This window comes from Engraulis encrasicolus, chromosome 7 (assembly GCF_034702125.1).
Source record: "Engraulis encrasicolus isolate BLACKSEA-1 chromosome 7, IST_EnEncr_1.0, whole genome shotgun sequence".
Lineage (NCBI taxonomy): Eukaryota > Metazoa > Chordata > Actinopteri > Clupeiformes > Engraulidae > Engraulis > Engraulis encrasicolus.
Window position 1 is genome coordinate 36,535,475 of NC_085863.1, and position 15,907 is coordinate 36,551,381.

The window sequence follows — 15,907 nt, forward strand, 5'->3', positions numbered from 1 at the left end:
AAGCGACCTGCCAGCCCCTAAAAACAGGCTGCGTGATAGGCCTGCAGGCTATAGGCAGCTAGATCCAGCAGGGGAATGTGTCTGTGTGTGTGCGTGTGTGTGCGTGTGTGTGTGTGTGTGTGTGTGTGTGTGTGTGTTTGTGTGTTTGTGCGTGTGTGTGTCTGTGTTTGTGTGTGTGTGTGTGTGTGTGTGTGTGTGTGTGTGTGTGTGTGTGTGTGTGTGTGTGTGTGTGTGTGTGTGTGTGTGTGTGTGTGTGTGTGTGTGTTGATTCATCCGCCACACAGATTGACGTGTGTGGCTTCAATGTGTGTGCTTGTGTGTGCATGTGTGTGTGCTGCTTCAATATGTGTGTTTGTGTGTGTGTACACGCGCGTGTGTGTATGCGCGTGTGCATGTGTGTGCGTGTGCGTGTGCGTGTGCTTGCGTGTGTGTGTGTGTGTGTGTGTGTGTGTGTGTGTGTGTGTGTGTGTGTGTGTGTGTGTGTGTGTGTGTGTGTCTTTGTGTGTGTCTTTGTGTGCCTTTGTGTGCGTGTATGGGTGCGTGTGTGTGTCAGAGTACAGCCCGAGTTGCTGTGTTAGAGCCGAGTGATATCTATTCAGATCAATCTGCAGGGAGCAGAGCGGAAACAATAGTCATTATCTCCACTCTTGCGGTCTTGTTGTGTAATTAAATTGAAATTGACAGAAAAGAAATCTGAAATGCAGTGAAAATAAACACGGGGAGAGAGAGGGGGGTATGCCCTCACTGCACTGGCAGATAAGAGCGCGCCAGGCCAGACGAGAGAGGGAGAGAGAGAGAGAGAGAGAGAGAGAGAGAGAGAGAGAGAGAGAGAGAGAGGGAGAGAGAGAGAGGATTGAGGCGTGTGATAAGAATGGCATGACCCAGCAGATACCCCACAGGAGCACGCACACGCAGACATTGGGGCCTGGCACATGCCAACCTGCTGTTTGGCTGCAGTGACCAAGATTCACACAGGTGGAACTCACTCTCTCTCCCTACACACACACACACACACACACACACACACACACACACACACACACACACACACACACACACACACGTATACGCACGCACGCATGTACACACACACACACACACACACACACACACACACACACACACACACACACACACACACACACACACACACACACACACACACACATGTATACGCACGCATGCATGTACACACACACACACACACACACACACACACACACACACACACACACACACACACACACACACACACGTATACGCACGCACGCATGTACACACACACACACACACACACACGCGCACGTACACACGCACACACGCACACACACACACGTAGGAAAGTTTATTTGTATTGCACATTTCTTGTGGAGACACACTGTGCTTCACAAAAAAGTAGATGAGATAAGATTTAAAGCATTAAAATGAAAGGGTAAGAGGGCAATGGACACTAGTGGTGTCAGTCATTTAGTTTTATTTATCATGGCTGTTCATATCTTCAGAAGATTCAAATGAGTGAGCTGTCATGGGCTTGCAACAATCAGGATTGGTTTTTAGAATTAACACTGGAAACTTAGGGAGAAGTACAGTACATCCACAAACACAGGTGCAAACACATCTATTTCACAGGAGGGGACAATGATTTATACGTCAATTTAGGTACATCATGTGAATGTACCAGAATTATGCTAGACACATACATTCCAATTTGGCCAAGCGAAGCGAACTTCGCCATTCATTCCTATGAGGGAGGCGAAGGCAAATGAACACGAGCAAAGCAAAGCGAAATTATTCGACCAAGTTTACGTTTATTATCATGCATATCAGGAGCAAATTTCAGCTGCGGCGGCCAATCAAATCAACAAAACAAAGGTTTGATTCGCCGTCACGACTTGATGACGACTGAGCTGTCAGAAGGGAGCACTGAATTTCGCCTCTCTTCGCTTGGCTCGTTTCGCCTGCATGTCATGTCCCTAGCGTTACACAATTGTTTATAAAGGACAAATAAAGAAAAGTTGTTAAGTAGTTAAGACACCATCACGTCATTGGAAAATGTCTTGATGATATCTGCCTGCAGTATTGTAAATTATAAGATTCCTGCACTGATATGAGAGAGCGGATTCTTCCTTCCTGCCCAGTCATAAATACCCTTCTAATGTAAGTTAAAAAAAAAATCACACACTCTGTCCATTACGCAAGCAAAACCATCTTGGTCATTCAATCTTCTTCAGGAAAGTTTCTTAATGTTTTTGTTCTTGTGGAATTGATAGGACATACGGTTATTCTTACCTTTGAATGATAACATCACAACAGAGGTGTGCCAAAAGCACTTTTTCTGAACCCATTGATGCTGGATGCTGCGTATATGCTGCATTGACCTAGGCATCTGGAGCGACAGGCTCATGAGGTTTGAGAATTTTTATTTAAAATGTGGTATGTTAGAGAGTGAATGAACACATTCTAATGCAAGAGGAGGGTCTTAGCTTTTAAAGTGTTTATGAAACGAAAACAAACGGTCATTCCCATTAAAGCCTTGTTTTTTCTGATAGCATCGATGAGACTTTGAACCCAATCATCCTGGAGGAACTTGTGAAAATGGCAACTCAAAGTGTGAATTCTGTGAAATTGTGTGTGACTAATGAGCTGGGCTGTGACATCAAAGAGGAGAGTCCCTGGTTTGCTAGTATGGCGATCTGAGAAAACAACACACATTTGATGGACCCACATCTTATAAAGGAACCAAAATTCTGATACAAACATCAGCGTGTCGAAAAACCACACATCCAACCTCATGAGAAAAGAAAACAGCAGCACAAATCTATTTCAGAGGCACTGATACATCTGCAGAAAGTGACATGTCTGACAGGCGAAGTGACGATTGTTGACATAGCCTGACAGTTCTTATGTTTATGGTTACGGTTGCTAAGGGCGCTTTGCCATGACCCAAAGATGACATGGCGTGTGTATTTGTTGACAAATGGGGGGCATTTTGATTCAATTGCGCGATATAGTGTGATTGAAATGCATGTAGGCTACATGCAAAAAATATTATCAACTAGAGAAAAAAACGGAGGTATTTGGCTGTTGGAAAAACACCCTATATAGCCTGAGTTCTCAGCATATTTTTAGTGTTTATCATTATTATTATTTTTTGTGCTCAAAGTCACAGGCGTCGCGTGTCCCTCAGCCTGACTCTGAGGACGAGGTGTGTCCAAACGTCAGCCACACGTGCACCACAATACTAAAAACAAACAATCAACGCTTCAAAGTAGGCCTACGCTATGTGCATCTCCGTTTATTCGCTAAGCAGTAGCAGGACTTTTTCTAGGATTTTTTGGCATGAGGGAGCATCATGGCAGGTTACAGGGGGTGAAGGGGGGTGTTCCCCCCCCATGAATGAGAAATGTATTATTTATTCAGAAAAAGCCCTGAGTAGCCCAGTCTGTGAGTTGGCTGTCCTCGACCGAGAGCACCACGCTGATGCGCGGATATCCTCCCAAAACCAATTTATTGACCAGTTGAATGGCAATCAACAAAAAGTGCATATTCCGAGAGCATTCACATCGGTTTGGCATGTAATGTGCATTACCCTTTCCTGAAAACAACATACAAAGCAGATGGACAAGGTAAAACGAGTAGCCTAAAGCAAAGCAGTGCACTCACCTGTCTTCGTGCCCGAGCAGTTACAGGGGCAGTTTCAGTCTGCACGCCGGCAATGTCAATTGTTGGAACTGCTTGAGGCAATAGCATTCTCTTCAGTCCAACCATGCCCGCGACCTCCACATTTGTGGTGAAGCACAAGGGGTGGAAATGTGCCGAGCACAACAGTGACCACGAGCTTGCTTCAAAACCACGCATTGGATCCACAGAGCCCTAGCTTGATTTAGCCTTCTCCTTGTCGGCCACAGTTCCATCATTCTTCACAGAAGGGAACTTGTGCAAAGATATTCCTTCTGTCAAGTAGCCATTTTTGCAGCTGGCACCGTTCGGCCCTCCAGCAACACACTGCTTGACACTGCGCTTTGTTTTGGTACTAGCCGCCATTGATCTGAACAAGGTGGAATGAGGTGAACTCACCCCTTCTATGTCACGCATATCATTTGCATAAAACTTACATGTCACCAAAAAAACACTTTCTGGGAACGTTTTAACATGACTTTTAGGACAAAATATCACCCAGACAATATCCCATTTTATTCACAAGGCTTAGAACTTTCAGAATCTGTCCTGGAAATGGTCAAATTCCTTTACTTTGTTTTCGTTTCATAAACACTTTAAAAGCAACTCATATCATGTCTTTGTGTGCTTCGAAGGCTGAGATATTTAGGTTTTGTAGTGTAAATAACTGTACAAAATAAAATACACATCTGATATAGAGCCCACATCGAGTTACTGCGTGTTTGCCTTTTAGAGATACGGTATAAATTGAATGAACGAGTCTGCTCCTAGGTCACCTGCTTTATTTGATTAGTCTACTTACACCATGCTGGCCCATGTCGAACGCAAAACTCATCCCATCTCATCCAAACTCATCCCCCCCCCATAATGATATTCAAATCTGTTATGTCATCTTTGATGCATAATAAACACCTGTAGGCCATGTTTGTTGCAGTACGTTCGTTGCCGTGTTTAGAAGGGGGGAAAAGTGAGTGGGTATTTCTCAAAGTGAAGTGTCCAAGCCTTGCTAGGACGAGTAACACCCATTTCACCAAGGTGTATCCAATTACTAATTACACTTAGTAGTTATTAGACACTCTTTGGTGAAATCCGCGAAAAATGGGTGTTACTCGGTTGCACTTGAGAAAGGACGAAGGTCCGTAACGTCGTGCAAATAAATCACTGGGAGCATTAACAGTGTTGCGGACTTCCATCATTTATTTCAGTTACTCTATTTTGTCCTGCACCTGTACCACTGATGTGCGTGCATTCTCCACCTTCCTGTTACTCGTCCTAGCAAGGCTAAGACACTTCACTTTGAGAAAAGACAAGTGACTCAACATCCGGTAGGATGATCATCTCTTGTCCTGTCCTGTCCTGTGCTGTGGTGTCGTGTGGTATCCTGTGCTGTGCTGTGCTGTGCTGTGCTGTACCGTCCCTGCTGCCCTCCCGATTTCATGCGTGCGGCGGATCCATGAATCATTACATGTGTTGAAGCAATTGAGGCGTCCGGGTCCCAGACGCGCCATGAAAGCACAAAGAGCAGGGAGAGACGATAAATCTGAGGTGGCTGCCAAGAGCTCCGGAGCTCTCCAACGCTCGGCTCTAACGCTCTGCTCTGCTGCTCCAGCGGTCATCAGAAGACAGCGACCACAGGAGATAGGAAACACAGAACCTCCTCTCTTTCTTTGTTTCTCTCTCTCTCTCTCTCTCTCTCTCTCTCTCTCTCTCTGTCTCTCTCTCTCTCTCCTGCAGAAAGTCATACACACACGTCACGCACACATATACACACACATGAATGAGCTCACTCACACACACACACACACACACACACACACACGCACACGCACACGCACACGCACACGCACACGCACACACACACACACACATGCACACACACACACACGCGCACACACACACACACACACACACACACACACACACACACACACACACACACACACACACACACACACACACACACACACACAAGCAAGAAAAGACAGAGTGAGAGCGGAGGTCCCTGTGGCATCTTTCAGTGCTGCTTGAGTGGGTATGGGAGGAGGGGGTGGTGGGGGGTTGGGGGGGGGGTGTTTAAAACGGATCTCTGAATCACACCTTTTCATTCCAGCAGAATTCTACCGAAAAACCTCCCACCCCCCATCCCACTTCACTGCCCCCAAACCCCCCACCTGCACCACTTCCTCCCTCCACCTCCTCCTCCCTCTCCTCCCTCCATGCTTCACCCCCCCCCCAGCAGAATTCTACCGAAAAACCTCCCACCCCCCATCCCCACTTCACCGACCCCAAACCCCCCACCTGCACCACTTCCTCCCTCCACCTCCTCCTCCCCCTGCTCCCTCCATTCTTCACCCCCCCCCCCAGCAGAATTCTACCGAAAAACCTCCCACCCCCCATCCCACTTCACCGCCCCCAAACCCCCCACCTGCACCACTTCCTCCATCCACCTCCTCCTCCCCCTGCTCCCTCCATGCTTCAACCCCCCCCCCCGGAGAAGAGAGGGGTTGTGTGAGAAAGAGAGAAAGGTGGAGAGGCCAGCCAGGTGGGAACATTTGGAGGTCCCGTTTGTGTATGTGTGTGTGCGTGTGTGTGTGTGTGCGTGCGTGCGTGCGTGCGTGTGTGCGTGCGTGCATGCATGCGTGCGCGCGTGCGTCCGTGTGTGTGCATGCACGCCGCACGGGCATGTGTGTGTGGTGGGCGAAATAAGGTGTATGGGGTTAAGGCATGGACGGGGCGAGGGGGAAAAATCTGAAGGGTGCCTGGGCGTGAGTGAATGAGTGAGTGCATGAGTGAATCGGGTGGGGGTGGGGGTGGGGGGAGATGGGGGTGATTCCGGGGCCCGAGGTGCAGAGGTCACAGGCCCGGGGTCTGCTATCAGCGTTGCTTGATAAAAAAAAATCCCTTTTGTTGTTGAATGGGCTTCAGTAGTAAGAGGCTTGAATGTGGCCACTATCTGCCGCGACAACAAGCCACCTTTATGCGCGGAGGGGGACGGGGGTAATTACTCGCCGCAGGTCAGGCTCTGCCGACCGTATCCATTTACGTACCTCCCGGTCCGGACTGATCCTGCCCAGCGGGACGGGCGGCCACCTTAGACCCGGGACTATTTACCCCCCTCGCCTCCTCACTCCAGGTCCCTCCAGGCTGGGGGTGAAGGTGTGGGGTGGGGGGTGGAGAGGTGGAAACTCTGGCCGGTGGAGTGGAGTGGTGGCCAGGGGATGAGGAGGGTGAGGGTGAGGGTTGGATAGGTGTGCAGAGAGAGCAGGTGTAGCCGGGGTATTGAGGCCATCCAGGGGAAGTGGAGTGTGAAGGGGGGGGGGAGGCCAGTAGTAGAGGTGGGGAGTGTAGTGATGGCAGGTGGAGTGGCAGTGAGGTGGTACTTTAGGCTGGGGGAAGTCGATGGCAAAGTGAGGGGGAATGGTGGGGAGAGTACTTCAGTTCAGTTTACTTCATTGGTGCCTGTAGGTAAACTGTTTTTTGCAGTAGTGAGAGAGAGATGGGTGTCCTTACGTATAAGCTACAAGACACACGACACATATAACATGGGATCGCAAAACATATACACAATAAATAGTACAAGGACAGTGCATACAGTATATACACACAAAAAGCAGGGGTTAAACAGGTTAGGGAATGTGAATTAGCAATCAACAGTAGGCCTACATGACCTTACTGACTTGCTTGTTGTTATAGTATAACTGCAGTAATAATTCGTGCAGTTATTGTAGCAGAGGTGTTGTGGCAGAAGTAACAATACATTCTTGATGCAATTAAAGTGCAAAAAAAAGGACAGAGGCGTATGTTGAGGGCTGGGGCAGTGGAGGGAGAAGGTGGGGAGCTGGAGAGGTGAGACATGCGAGGGTAGTGGGTGGAGGGCAAGGGGGTAGTCAGGGGCAGTGGAGGGTGAAGGGGGCCAATAAAAGTGGGCATTAGTGGGTAGATGGAGCGGGAGTAAGGTGGTACGCTAGACTGGGGGAAGTGGATGGCAAAGGGAGCACTGGGCTGGAGTGAGAGTGTAAAGGGTGGAGGCAGTTACAGTAGGAGTTAGTCAGGGGAAGTGGAGATCGAAAGGGGGATCAGTAGATGTAGTCTACTTGCCAGCCCATAGGGCCCTATAGTGAACCCGGAAATGTTTGGTACCCCAAAGTTTTTTGATGGAAATGTATAGTATAGGTCCCCAGTACATAGAAACTGCCGGATGCTACTTTGTAAATGTTGAGCAATTTTTTTTATCAGCATAATTAGCATAAATTAGCATAATCGCCTTTATGGCCTTATTATAGGATCAGTTTGACCAATCTACACAATCTTGGTGTGGTTTTGGGGGTTTTGGAGGATGCTGAAATCATTTCTGACATTTATAAATGCCCATCAGATTCAAAATTCCTCTTAATGTCAAGGGTACACACATTTCATGCCTTTATGAGCTGGTTTTTGGGTAATTTACATACCATAAACCTTACCTATTTCAATTATTCCTACCCATGGGCCTACTATATGAAGTAGATGAGCTATATCTATTGCCAAATACATATAATTAAGGTAGAGACTTGAGGTGCTGTAGTACAGCGTATGTGGAAAGTGAGTTTGCTTCTTATTTTCTTTACTTTATGCAATCGAAAGATTTCATGGGTTGTGCTAACTTCAGTTAGGTATTTTAGTTTGAGGATCACTTGTTTTTTTCTTACTTTTTTGGAGGGGGGGGGGCACTATTGTATGTCATTTGATTGAATTTAAAATGGGGAAGAAATGTCACTTTGCTAACTGACATGGCAAACTTTTAAATAACTGGACCCACTGGTATAGCTATCATATTCAAAAACAGCAAAGAGTCTGGTGACACAGCTTTTCACAAGGCTTTGTTGAGTATTACTGCCAAACATGGTGCAGCATCAACCTCTGCAACATGTCACAAATCGTAAAGCCTACCTCTACATCTCACAATGTACAAACGAAAGTCAGTCAGGTCATATCCAGGTAGGAAAATGAAATGTTCGACCACCGACAGCAGGGTTCCAATATTCAAAACAATGTCTGCTCCGTGGAGAGATGTGTAAGTTAATGCAGCTATTGACCTCCATACTGCGTATAGTCAACCCATACAAGGCCTCTGGCCCGGACAGGGCGGGAGAGTGTTGAAAGAATGCTCCATCCAGCTAAGTGGTGTTCTCACCAGGCTTTTTAAGCATCTCCTGGACTCTGGCTGTGCCCCTGACCAATGGAGGGAATCCACCATCATCCCCATCCCGAAGAAGTCAACTGCCCAGGACTACAGACCAGTGGCATTAACATCTGTGCTGTGCAAGTGTATGGAGAGAGTGATGTGTGGCCTTCTTTCCTGTATGGTGTCAGACCAGCTGGACCCACACTTGTTTGCCAACAGGGAATGCCGTGGTGTGAAGAATGCAAGCCTCTCACTTCTGGACACAGTAGCCAGGAACCTGGACTCAATACACCCACACACCATGATCCTGTTCATGAACTTCTCTTCTGCATTCAACACTGTGCATATTGACACACTCCTCCAGCAGCTCTCCAGCCTTCAGCTCCAGTCAGCACTTACCCAGTGGATTAAATGTTTTCTGCTGGACAGACCGCAAGCAGGTACTTTTCAATGGCGCGTCTTCAAAAATCTCCTTGAACTCTGGACTTCCTCAAGGTTGTGTTTTATCCCCAATCCTCTTCTCTCTGTGTGTATAAAATATGCTAATGACATTGCCTTAGTGGCACATATGTCTGACCCTGATGCTCCAACTCGCTACCTGGAGGTAGTTGACAACCTGAGCCAAACTATTGTAGATCTTGATTCTGTCTGAATTTCTCAAAGACAAAGGAGCCGGGGCAGGGACAAGACATCAACTCTGTTCCACTCTCCATCCAAGGACAGACAGTGGAGTAAGTGGAAGTTTTTAGGTACCTAGGCACCGAAATGGACAGCTCTCTGTCTTTCTCACAGCACGTGAACTCGATGTTTTAAAAAGCACAGCAACGCCTTCACCTACTCAGTAAACTCAGGACATTTCAAGTCAGCAAGGACATACAGTTATTAGTACCATTTCATACCTAGACACTCACTTAAGAACCTTGGCATGAGGTATAGTGACATACTTTTGAAATGCAGCTGTACATGATGGTCTGTCGGATCAAATGCCATGATCCACAACAATGGTCATCAGTCATACTGAGACCTGGGATGATTCAGACCCTCATGTCATTCATTAGCTCATTAGGTCATGTGATTAATTCAACTGGCCTGAAGGAGCTCATAGTGGCTGCATATGGAGGTATGACCTCAATCTTAAAAAGCAGGCCTGTCTCACGGACCGGCTATGGGCAGATTGCTTCATCACCCCAGCATTCATAGCTCACCGAATTGGCTCATTCAAATACATTGTCTTCAACAGATGCTACCAGTTGCTTCTGGTCATCACCTTCATGCAAGTGGGATCACACCTGTTTGAAATGCAGCATATCCCTGAGGATTTTCTTGCTGGAATTATGTTTAAAGTCACTCATATGGTGGGACAGCACTGAGTGCAGATATGTTTGGAGACCAGACATGCATAAGGCAAGGTTGGAGATGAAAGGTATCTCAACAAACCCTGATCAGGTTTCTGTGTGGACTCAGTCACGTGAAATCTGTTCCCATTTGTCCCAGTCACTGAGTGAGATGTGTACAGAAGCACTGGACAAAACAATGAAGCCCAAGATACACAAAGAGGATGGGGAGGGACAATGGAAGTTGGATGCTGACAAGACTGGGCTCAATTGTGAGTGTTATGAGAAAACTCTCACCCACTCACCACAGACTCTCCAACCCTCCACCACATTATCAGTGGGCTGGTGGCAGATGAAAAGGTCAATCTGCAAGATGCAGTGGAAATTGAACAAAGACATGAGCACGTTGTTTTCTTCTTCAATTCCTGGTGGGATTTCGTACAACCATCTCAAATGAAGTTGTGACAGTGAAAGTAAAGACAAGAGGGTTGAAAGTCGACAGAAAGGTCATATATGCATGGTTTGCTCAACTGCTGATGGCATGCACCCAGAGAAAAGTAGAGTTGTCTACAGTCTTTGACTGAGCTGAATCCTGTCCCAGTTTCAATCATTGATGAAAATGGATGCCTAAGGAAGGGCAATAAGTCTACCATTGTCCAGCGTATTGGTGTTCTTCTCAGCTATCCTCACCTCATCCGTATGTGTTGCAATATACCCACCCAATAGCAACAAGTTCCAAGAATCAAGGGGATGTTGGTTAAGAAGAGACTATAACAGAACAGTGAAGATGAAGACAGTGACAATGATGATGATACAGTGCCCTCCATAATTATTGGCACCCCTGGTTGAGATGTGTTAAAAGCCTTAAAATAAATTCAGTGTTTATTGCAGAAGAATACTGTCACACTGAAAATTGTAGGAAAATGTAGCCTTCAACTCAAATGAATTGTAAGAAAATAAAAAAATCCCTGACTGAAAAATAATTATTTTTCATTAAATCACCTGTTCCACAATTATTGGCACCCTTAACAATTCACAGGAAATAAATATAATTGAAGCATTTCTGTCATTTCTACAGTAGTTTACAAAGTTTACCAGAGTATGTAGGAACATTTAATTAGTAATTCATCACTTCCTGTTTCCCTGGGGTATAAATATGACGTGACACCAAGGCCATTTCTCTTATCCACTCTTAAACATGGGAAAGACAAAGGAACACAGCATACAAGTGAGGCAGATGTGCGTCGACCTTCACAGGTCAGGCAGAGGCTACCAGAAGATTGCCACTCAACTGCAGCTGCCCATATCCACTGTGAGAGAGGAATAATTAAGAAGTTCAAAACAACTGGAACAGTGGTAAACAAGCCTGGACGAGGACCCAAGTTTATTTTGCCACCACGCACAGTGAGGAGGATGGTAAGAGAAAATCAAAAGATCTCCAAAGCTCACTGTTACAGAATTACAACAAATGGTAGCATCCTGGGGTCACAAAGTCTCCAAATCAACCATCAGGCGCTGTCTACACGCCAACAAGCTGTTTGGGAGGCATGCACGGAGAAAACCTTTCCTCACTCACAATCATAAACGCAAGCGTCTGGAGTTCGCCAAGCGGTATTGGGGCTTCAACTGGGACCGTGTGCTTTGGTCAGATGAGACCTAGATTGAGCTTTTTGGCAACAAACACTCTAAGTGGGTCTGGCGTACCACGAAAGATGCGCATGCTGAAAAGCACCTCATACCCACTGTGAAGTATGGGGGTGGGTCAGTGATGCTGTGGGGCTGTTTCGCTTCCAAAGGCCCTGGGAACCTTGTTAGGGTGCATGGCATCATGAATGCTTTGAAATACCAGGATATTTTAAATCAAAATCTGTTGCCCTCTGCCCGAAAGCTGAAGCTGGGTCGTCACTGGGTCTTTCAGCAAGACAATGACCCTAAACATATGGCCAAATCTACACAGAAATGGTTCACCAGACACAAAATCAAGCTCCTCCCATGGCCATCTCAGTCCCCTGACCTCAACCCCATTGAGAACCTGTGGGGTGAGCTGAAGAGGAGAGTACAGAGGAGAGGACCCAGGTCTCTGGATGATTTAGAGAGATTCTGCAAAGAGGAATGGCTGAAGATCCCTCTTTCTGTCTTTTCCCATCTAGTGAAACATTATAGGAGAAGATTAGGTGGTGTTTTGTTGGCAAAAGGGGGTTGTACAAAATATTAACACCAGGGGTGCTAATAATTGTGACACACATTATTTGATGTCAAATAATTATTTCTTTATGTGGGATTTTTTCCCCACTGAATAAATGCACTTGTATTGAAGGTTGGATTTTTCTCTTTTTTTCCATTAAGGTCCCATATTATTTAGAAAAAAAAATAAATAATTGGAAGCTAAAAAACACATCTCAACCAGGGGTGCCAATAATTATGGAGGGCACTGTATCTCTGTAGATAAGCTAGTATACAGTGTAATAGTTACAGATGCTGGCTAGCATAGCAACCAGCCCAATTTGTGAGTAATTGTGTTGTATGTGTTCTTACTGTTGTAATTTATATATCTCTATGTGTCATGTGTAGGCATCAAAGGGGCTTTACCTTTTTGATAAAGAACAATTTCCCATAATTGCACCCTTGGCAAATGTTGTTCCTATACACTTTGTAATGCATGCTCTAATACATTGTATTACTATTATTACTTTGTTTATTGCTATTTTATTATCTTAGTTTAATTAGCTTTTCCTCTATTGTGATTACATTTTTTCTGTACAGTAGCTTTGGGCTTTGACTTGCATTATCAGTTATTATCTATTCAATCTCTTCTAACCCACTTTCAACACAAGCTGCATTGCAATGATTTATGTTAGTGCCTTAGATATAGCCAGTTAACTACATTTAGTATGATTAAATAATTGAAAAAGTAGGTGTGCATTTTACCAAAAATATTGCCGCAATCATCACCCTTGACATGAACTGGAATTTTGAACGTGGCAGGCATTTTATAAATGTCATAAATTACTTCAGCATCCTACAACCCCCAAAATCACACCAGGATAGAGAAGATTGGCAAACTGATCATGTAATAAGGCCAGGAAGGTGCGTATGCTAATTTATGCTAATTATGCTAATAAAAATACACATACACTAGTGCCATAATGACATACAATAGTGCCCTCCCCCTACAAAAAACTGAGAAGAAACAAAAGTGATCCTCAAACTAAAATACCTAACTGAAGTTAGCACAACCCATGAAATCTTTCGATTGCATAAAGTAAAGAAAATAAGAAGCAAACTCACTTTCCACATACGCTGTACTACAGCACCTCAAGTCTCTACCTTAATTATATGTATTTGGCAATAGATGTAGCTCATCTACTTCATGTAGTAGGCCCATGGGTAGGAATAATTGAAATAGGTAAGGTTTATGGTATGTAAATGACCTAAAAACGTTGTTTAAATCAGCTCATAAAGGCATAAAATGTGTGTACCCTTAACATTAAGAGGAATTTTGAATCTGATGGGCATTTATAAATGTCAGAAATTATTTCAGCATCCTCCAAAACCCCCAAAACCACATCAAGATTTTGTAGATTGGTCAAACTGATCCTATAATAAGGCCATAAAAGCGATTATGCTAATTTATGCTAATTATGCTAATAAAAAAAATTGCTCAACATTTACAAAGTAGCATCCGGCAGTTTCTATGTACTGGGGACCTATACTACACATTTCCATCAAAAAACTTTGGGGTACCAAACATTTCCGGGTCCCCTCTCATGGCAAGTAGACTAAAGTGGGGAGTGCAGGATGAAGGAGGGCGATGGGGAGTGAGGATGAGGTGGACTGAGACAGTGTAGTCGGGTAAGAGTGGGGCAGTGTAGGCAGGTGGCATTTGGAGTGAGGTGGCGAAGATGGGAGTTGGAGAGGTGGGGAATGAGGACAAAATGGAACGGGGCAGTGGAGGGTGAAGAGTGGCCAAACAGGGCCGAATTAACACACAAGCTTATGGCTGCAGCCTAGGGGCAATAATCATCCAAGATGCAATAATCAATCGTGTGCAGTACAGTAGGTAGACGTGTTATCCTTAATTCCCAGCTCATAGTCCTCACATTTTGTACATTTTTCAAATTTTTACAAATTCGCCTTCCAGGAGGCCCATGACAACCTGTAGCCTAGGGGCCCCAGGCCATTTTAAGCCAGCCCAATAGTGGTGGGGGTGAGGCAATGTGAATGGGGTAGAGAGAGTAAGGTGGTAGGCTGTGAGAAGTGGATGGAGATGGAGAATGTGGAGGGTGACTGCAGGGGCCAGTAGAGGGAGGGGGTGAGGGCGCAAGGTGGGTCAGGCCATAGGTGGTTAGCTGGGGCGGTGGAGGGTGAAAGAGGTGAATAGTAGATGCCCAGAAGGGGGTGAGGGCAGGTGGCGCTGGTGGTTCGGGGCTGGGCGGTCAGCAGGGCGGTTGGGGTAGCACTGCTGGGAAAGCTGAGCCTGATCCAGATGGCCCTCAGGCGCCGCCGCTCCACAGCTCCACAAAGGGCCACACCACTCCGGCCCAGCCTGCCTACCTTTACACCTCAGCTCACACAAAGAGGGCCCTCTCTGTTCTCCAACTCTCCATACCCACCCTTCATTCCTTCTACACACCTCTCCCTCTCTCGTTTTCTCACTTCACCCCCATCTCTTTCTTAGTGCTCCCCGCCCCCTCCCTCTTTCATCCTCTTTTCTTCACTGTACATTCACCTGTTCCATCTCTCTCTCTCTCTCTCTCTCTCTCTCTCTCTCTCTCTCTCTCTCTCTCTCTCTCTCTCTCTCTCTCTCTCTCACACACACACACACGCAGTGTGTGTGTGTGTGTGTGTGTGCGTGTGTGTGTGTGTGTGTGTGTGTGTGTGTGTGTGTGTGTGTGTGTGTGTGTGTGTCAGGGATGGAAATAAGCACCCGTCCACCTGCCAATGACAGATGAATTTGGCCTTTGACGGGTGAAATATGTCAACCCACCAGTCACCTGAAAATGTTCTCTTTGACTAGAAGCATTACAGTTTTTTCTGATTGCTAAAGCTCAATTTTCGCAACTTTGGCTGCTTTTGCAAAACTCTACACACAACTACAAGAACTTCACACCAATCTAGCAAAGCACTGTAGATGCATTGCGAAATCAAACTAAAGTTGAAAAACACTATCCACTTTTGTAAATTTTGCATTTTTGTGTCAAATCTTTCACACAAACATCTTTGTAATTAACACACACACACTGCAACTACACACATGCAGTATAAATGATACACACACTAAGCTTGTGTTTTTCTTTGCACAATATATATCAATTGTAGATCACACTTTTGTCATGAATACTTGTGATATAAAAACACAGGGGATGAGACTTCAATCATGGATATTTATTTACGTTCCCCAAAGCCAACTAAAGAGATGTTTTTAACATGTAATTCAAATACAAAAGTAAACACAAGTCTAACAATGGGAAATTACTGAACACATGCCTTGCTGGATCTGACAACACAATTTCATTGACATCACATGCTATGTCTTCAAATGCAAGACAGTGGAGAAAGTATCGCCTTGTATGGCATCCAGTCCTGACATGCTCTCTGATCAATATCAATATGGACGTCTACAGTATATTCCAAACTAATTGTTGATTATACCTGCACATACTGTATCAACATAGTTGCTTTATACATTCTGAATTCCATTCAAATAGAACTTTGTAGACCTGCTTCATGT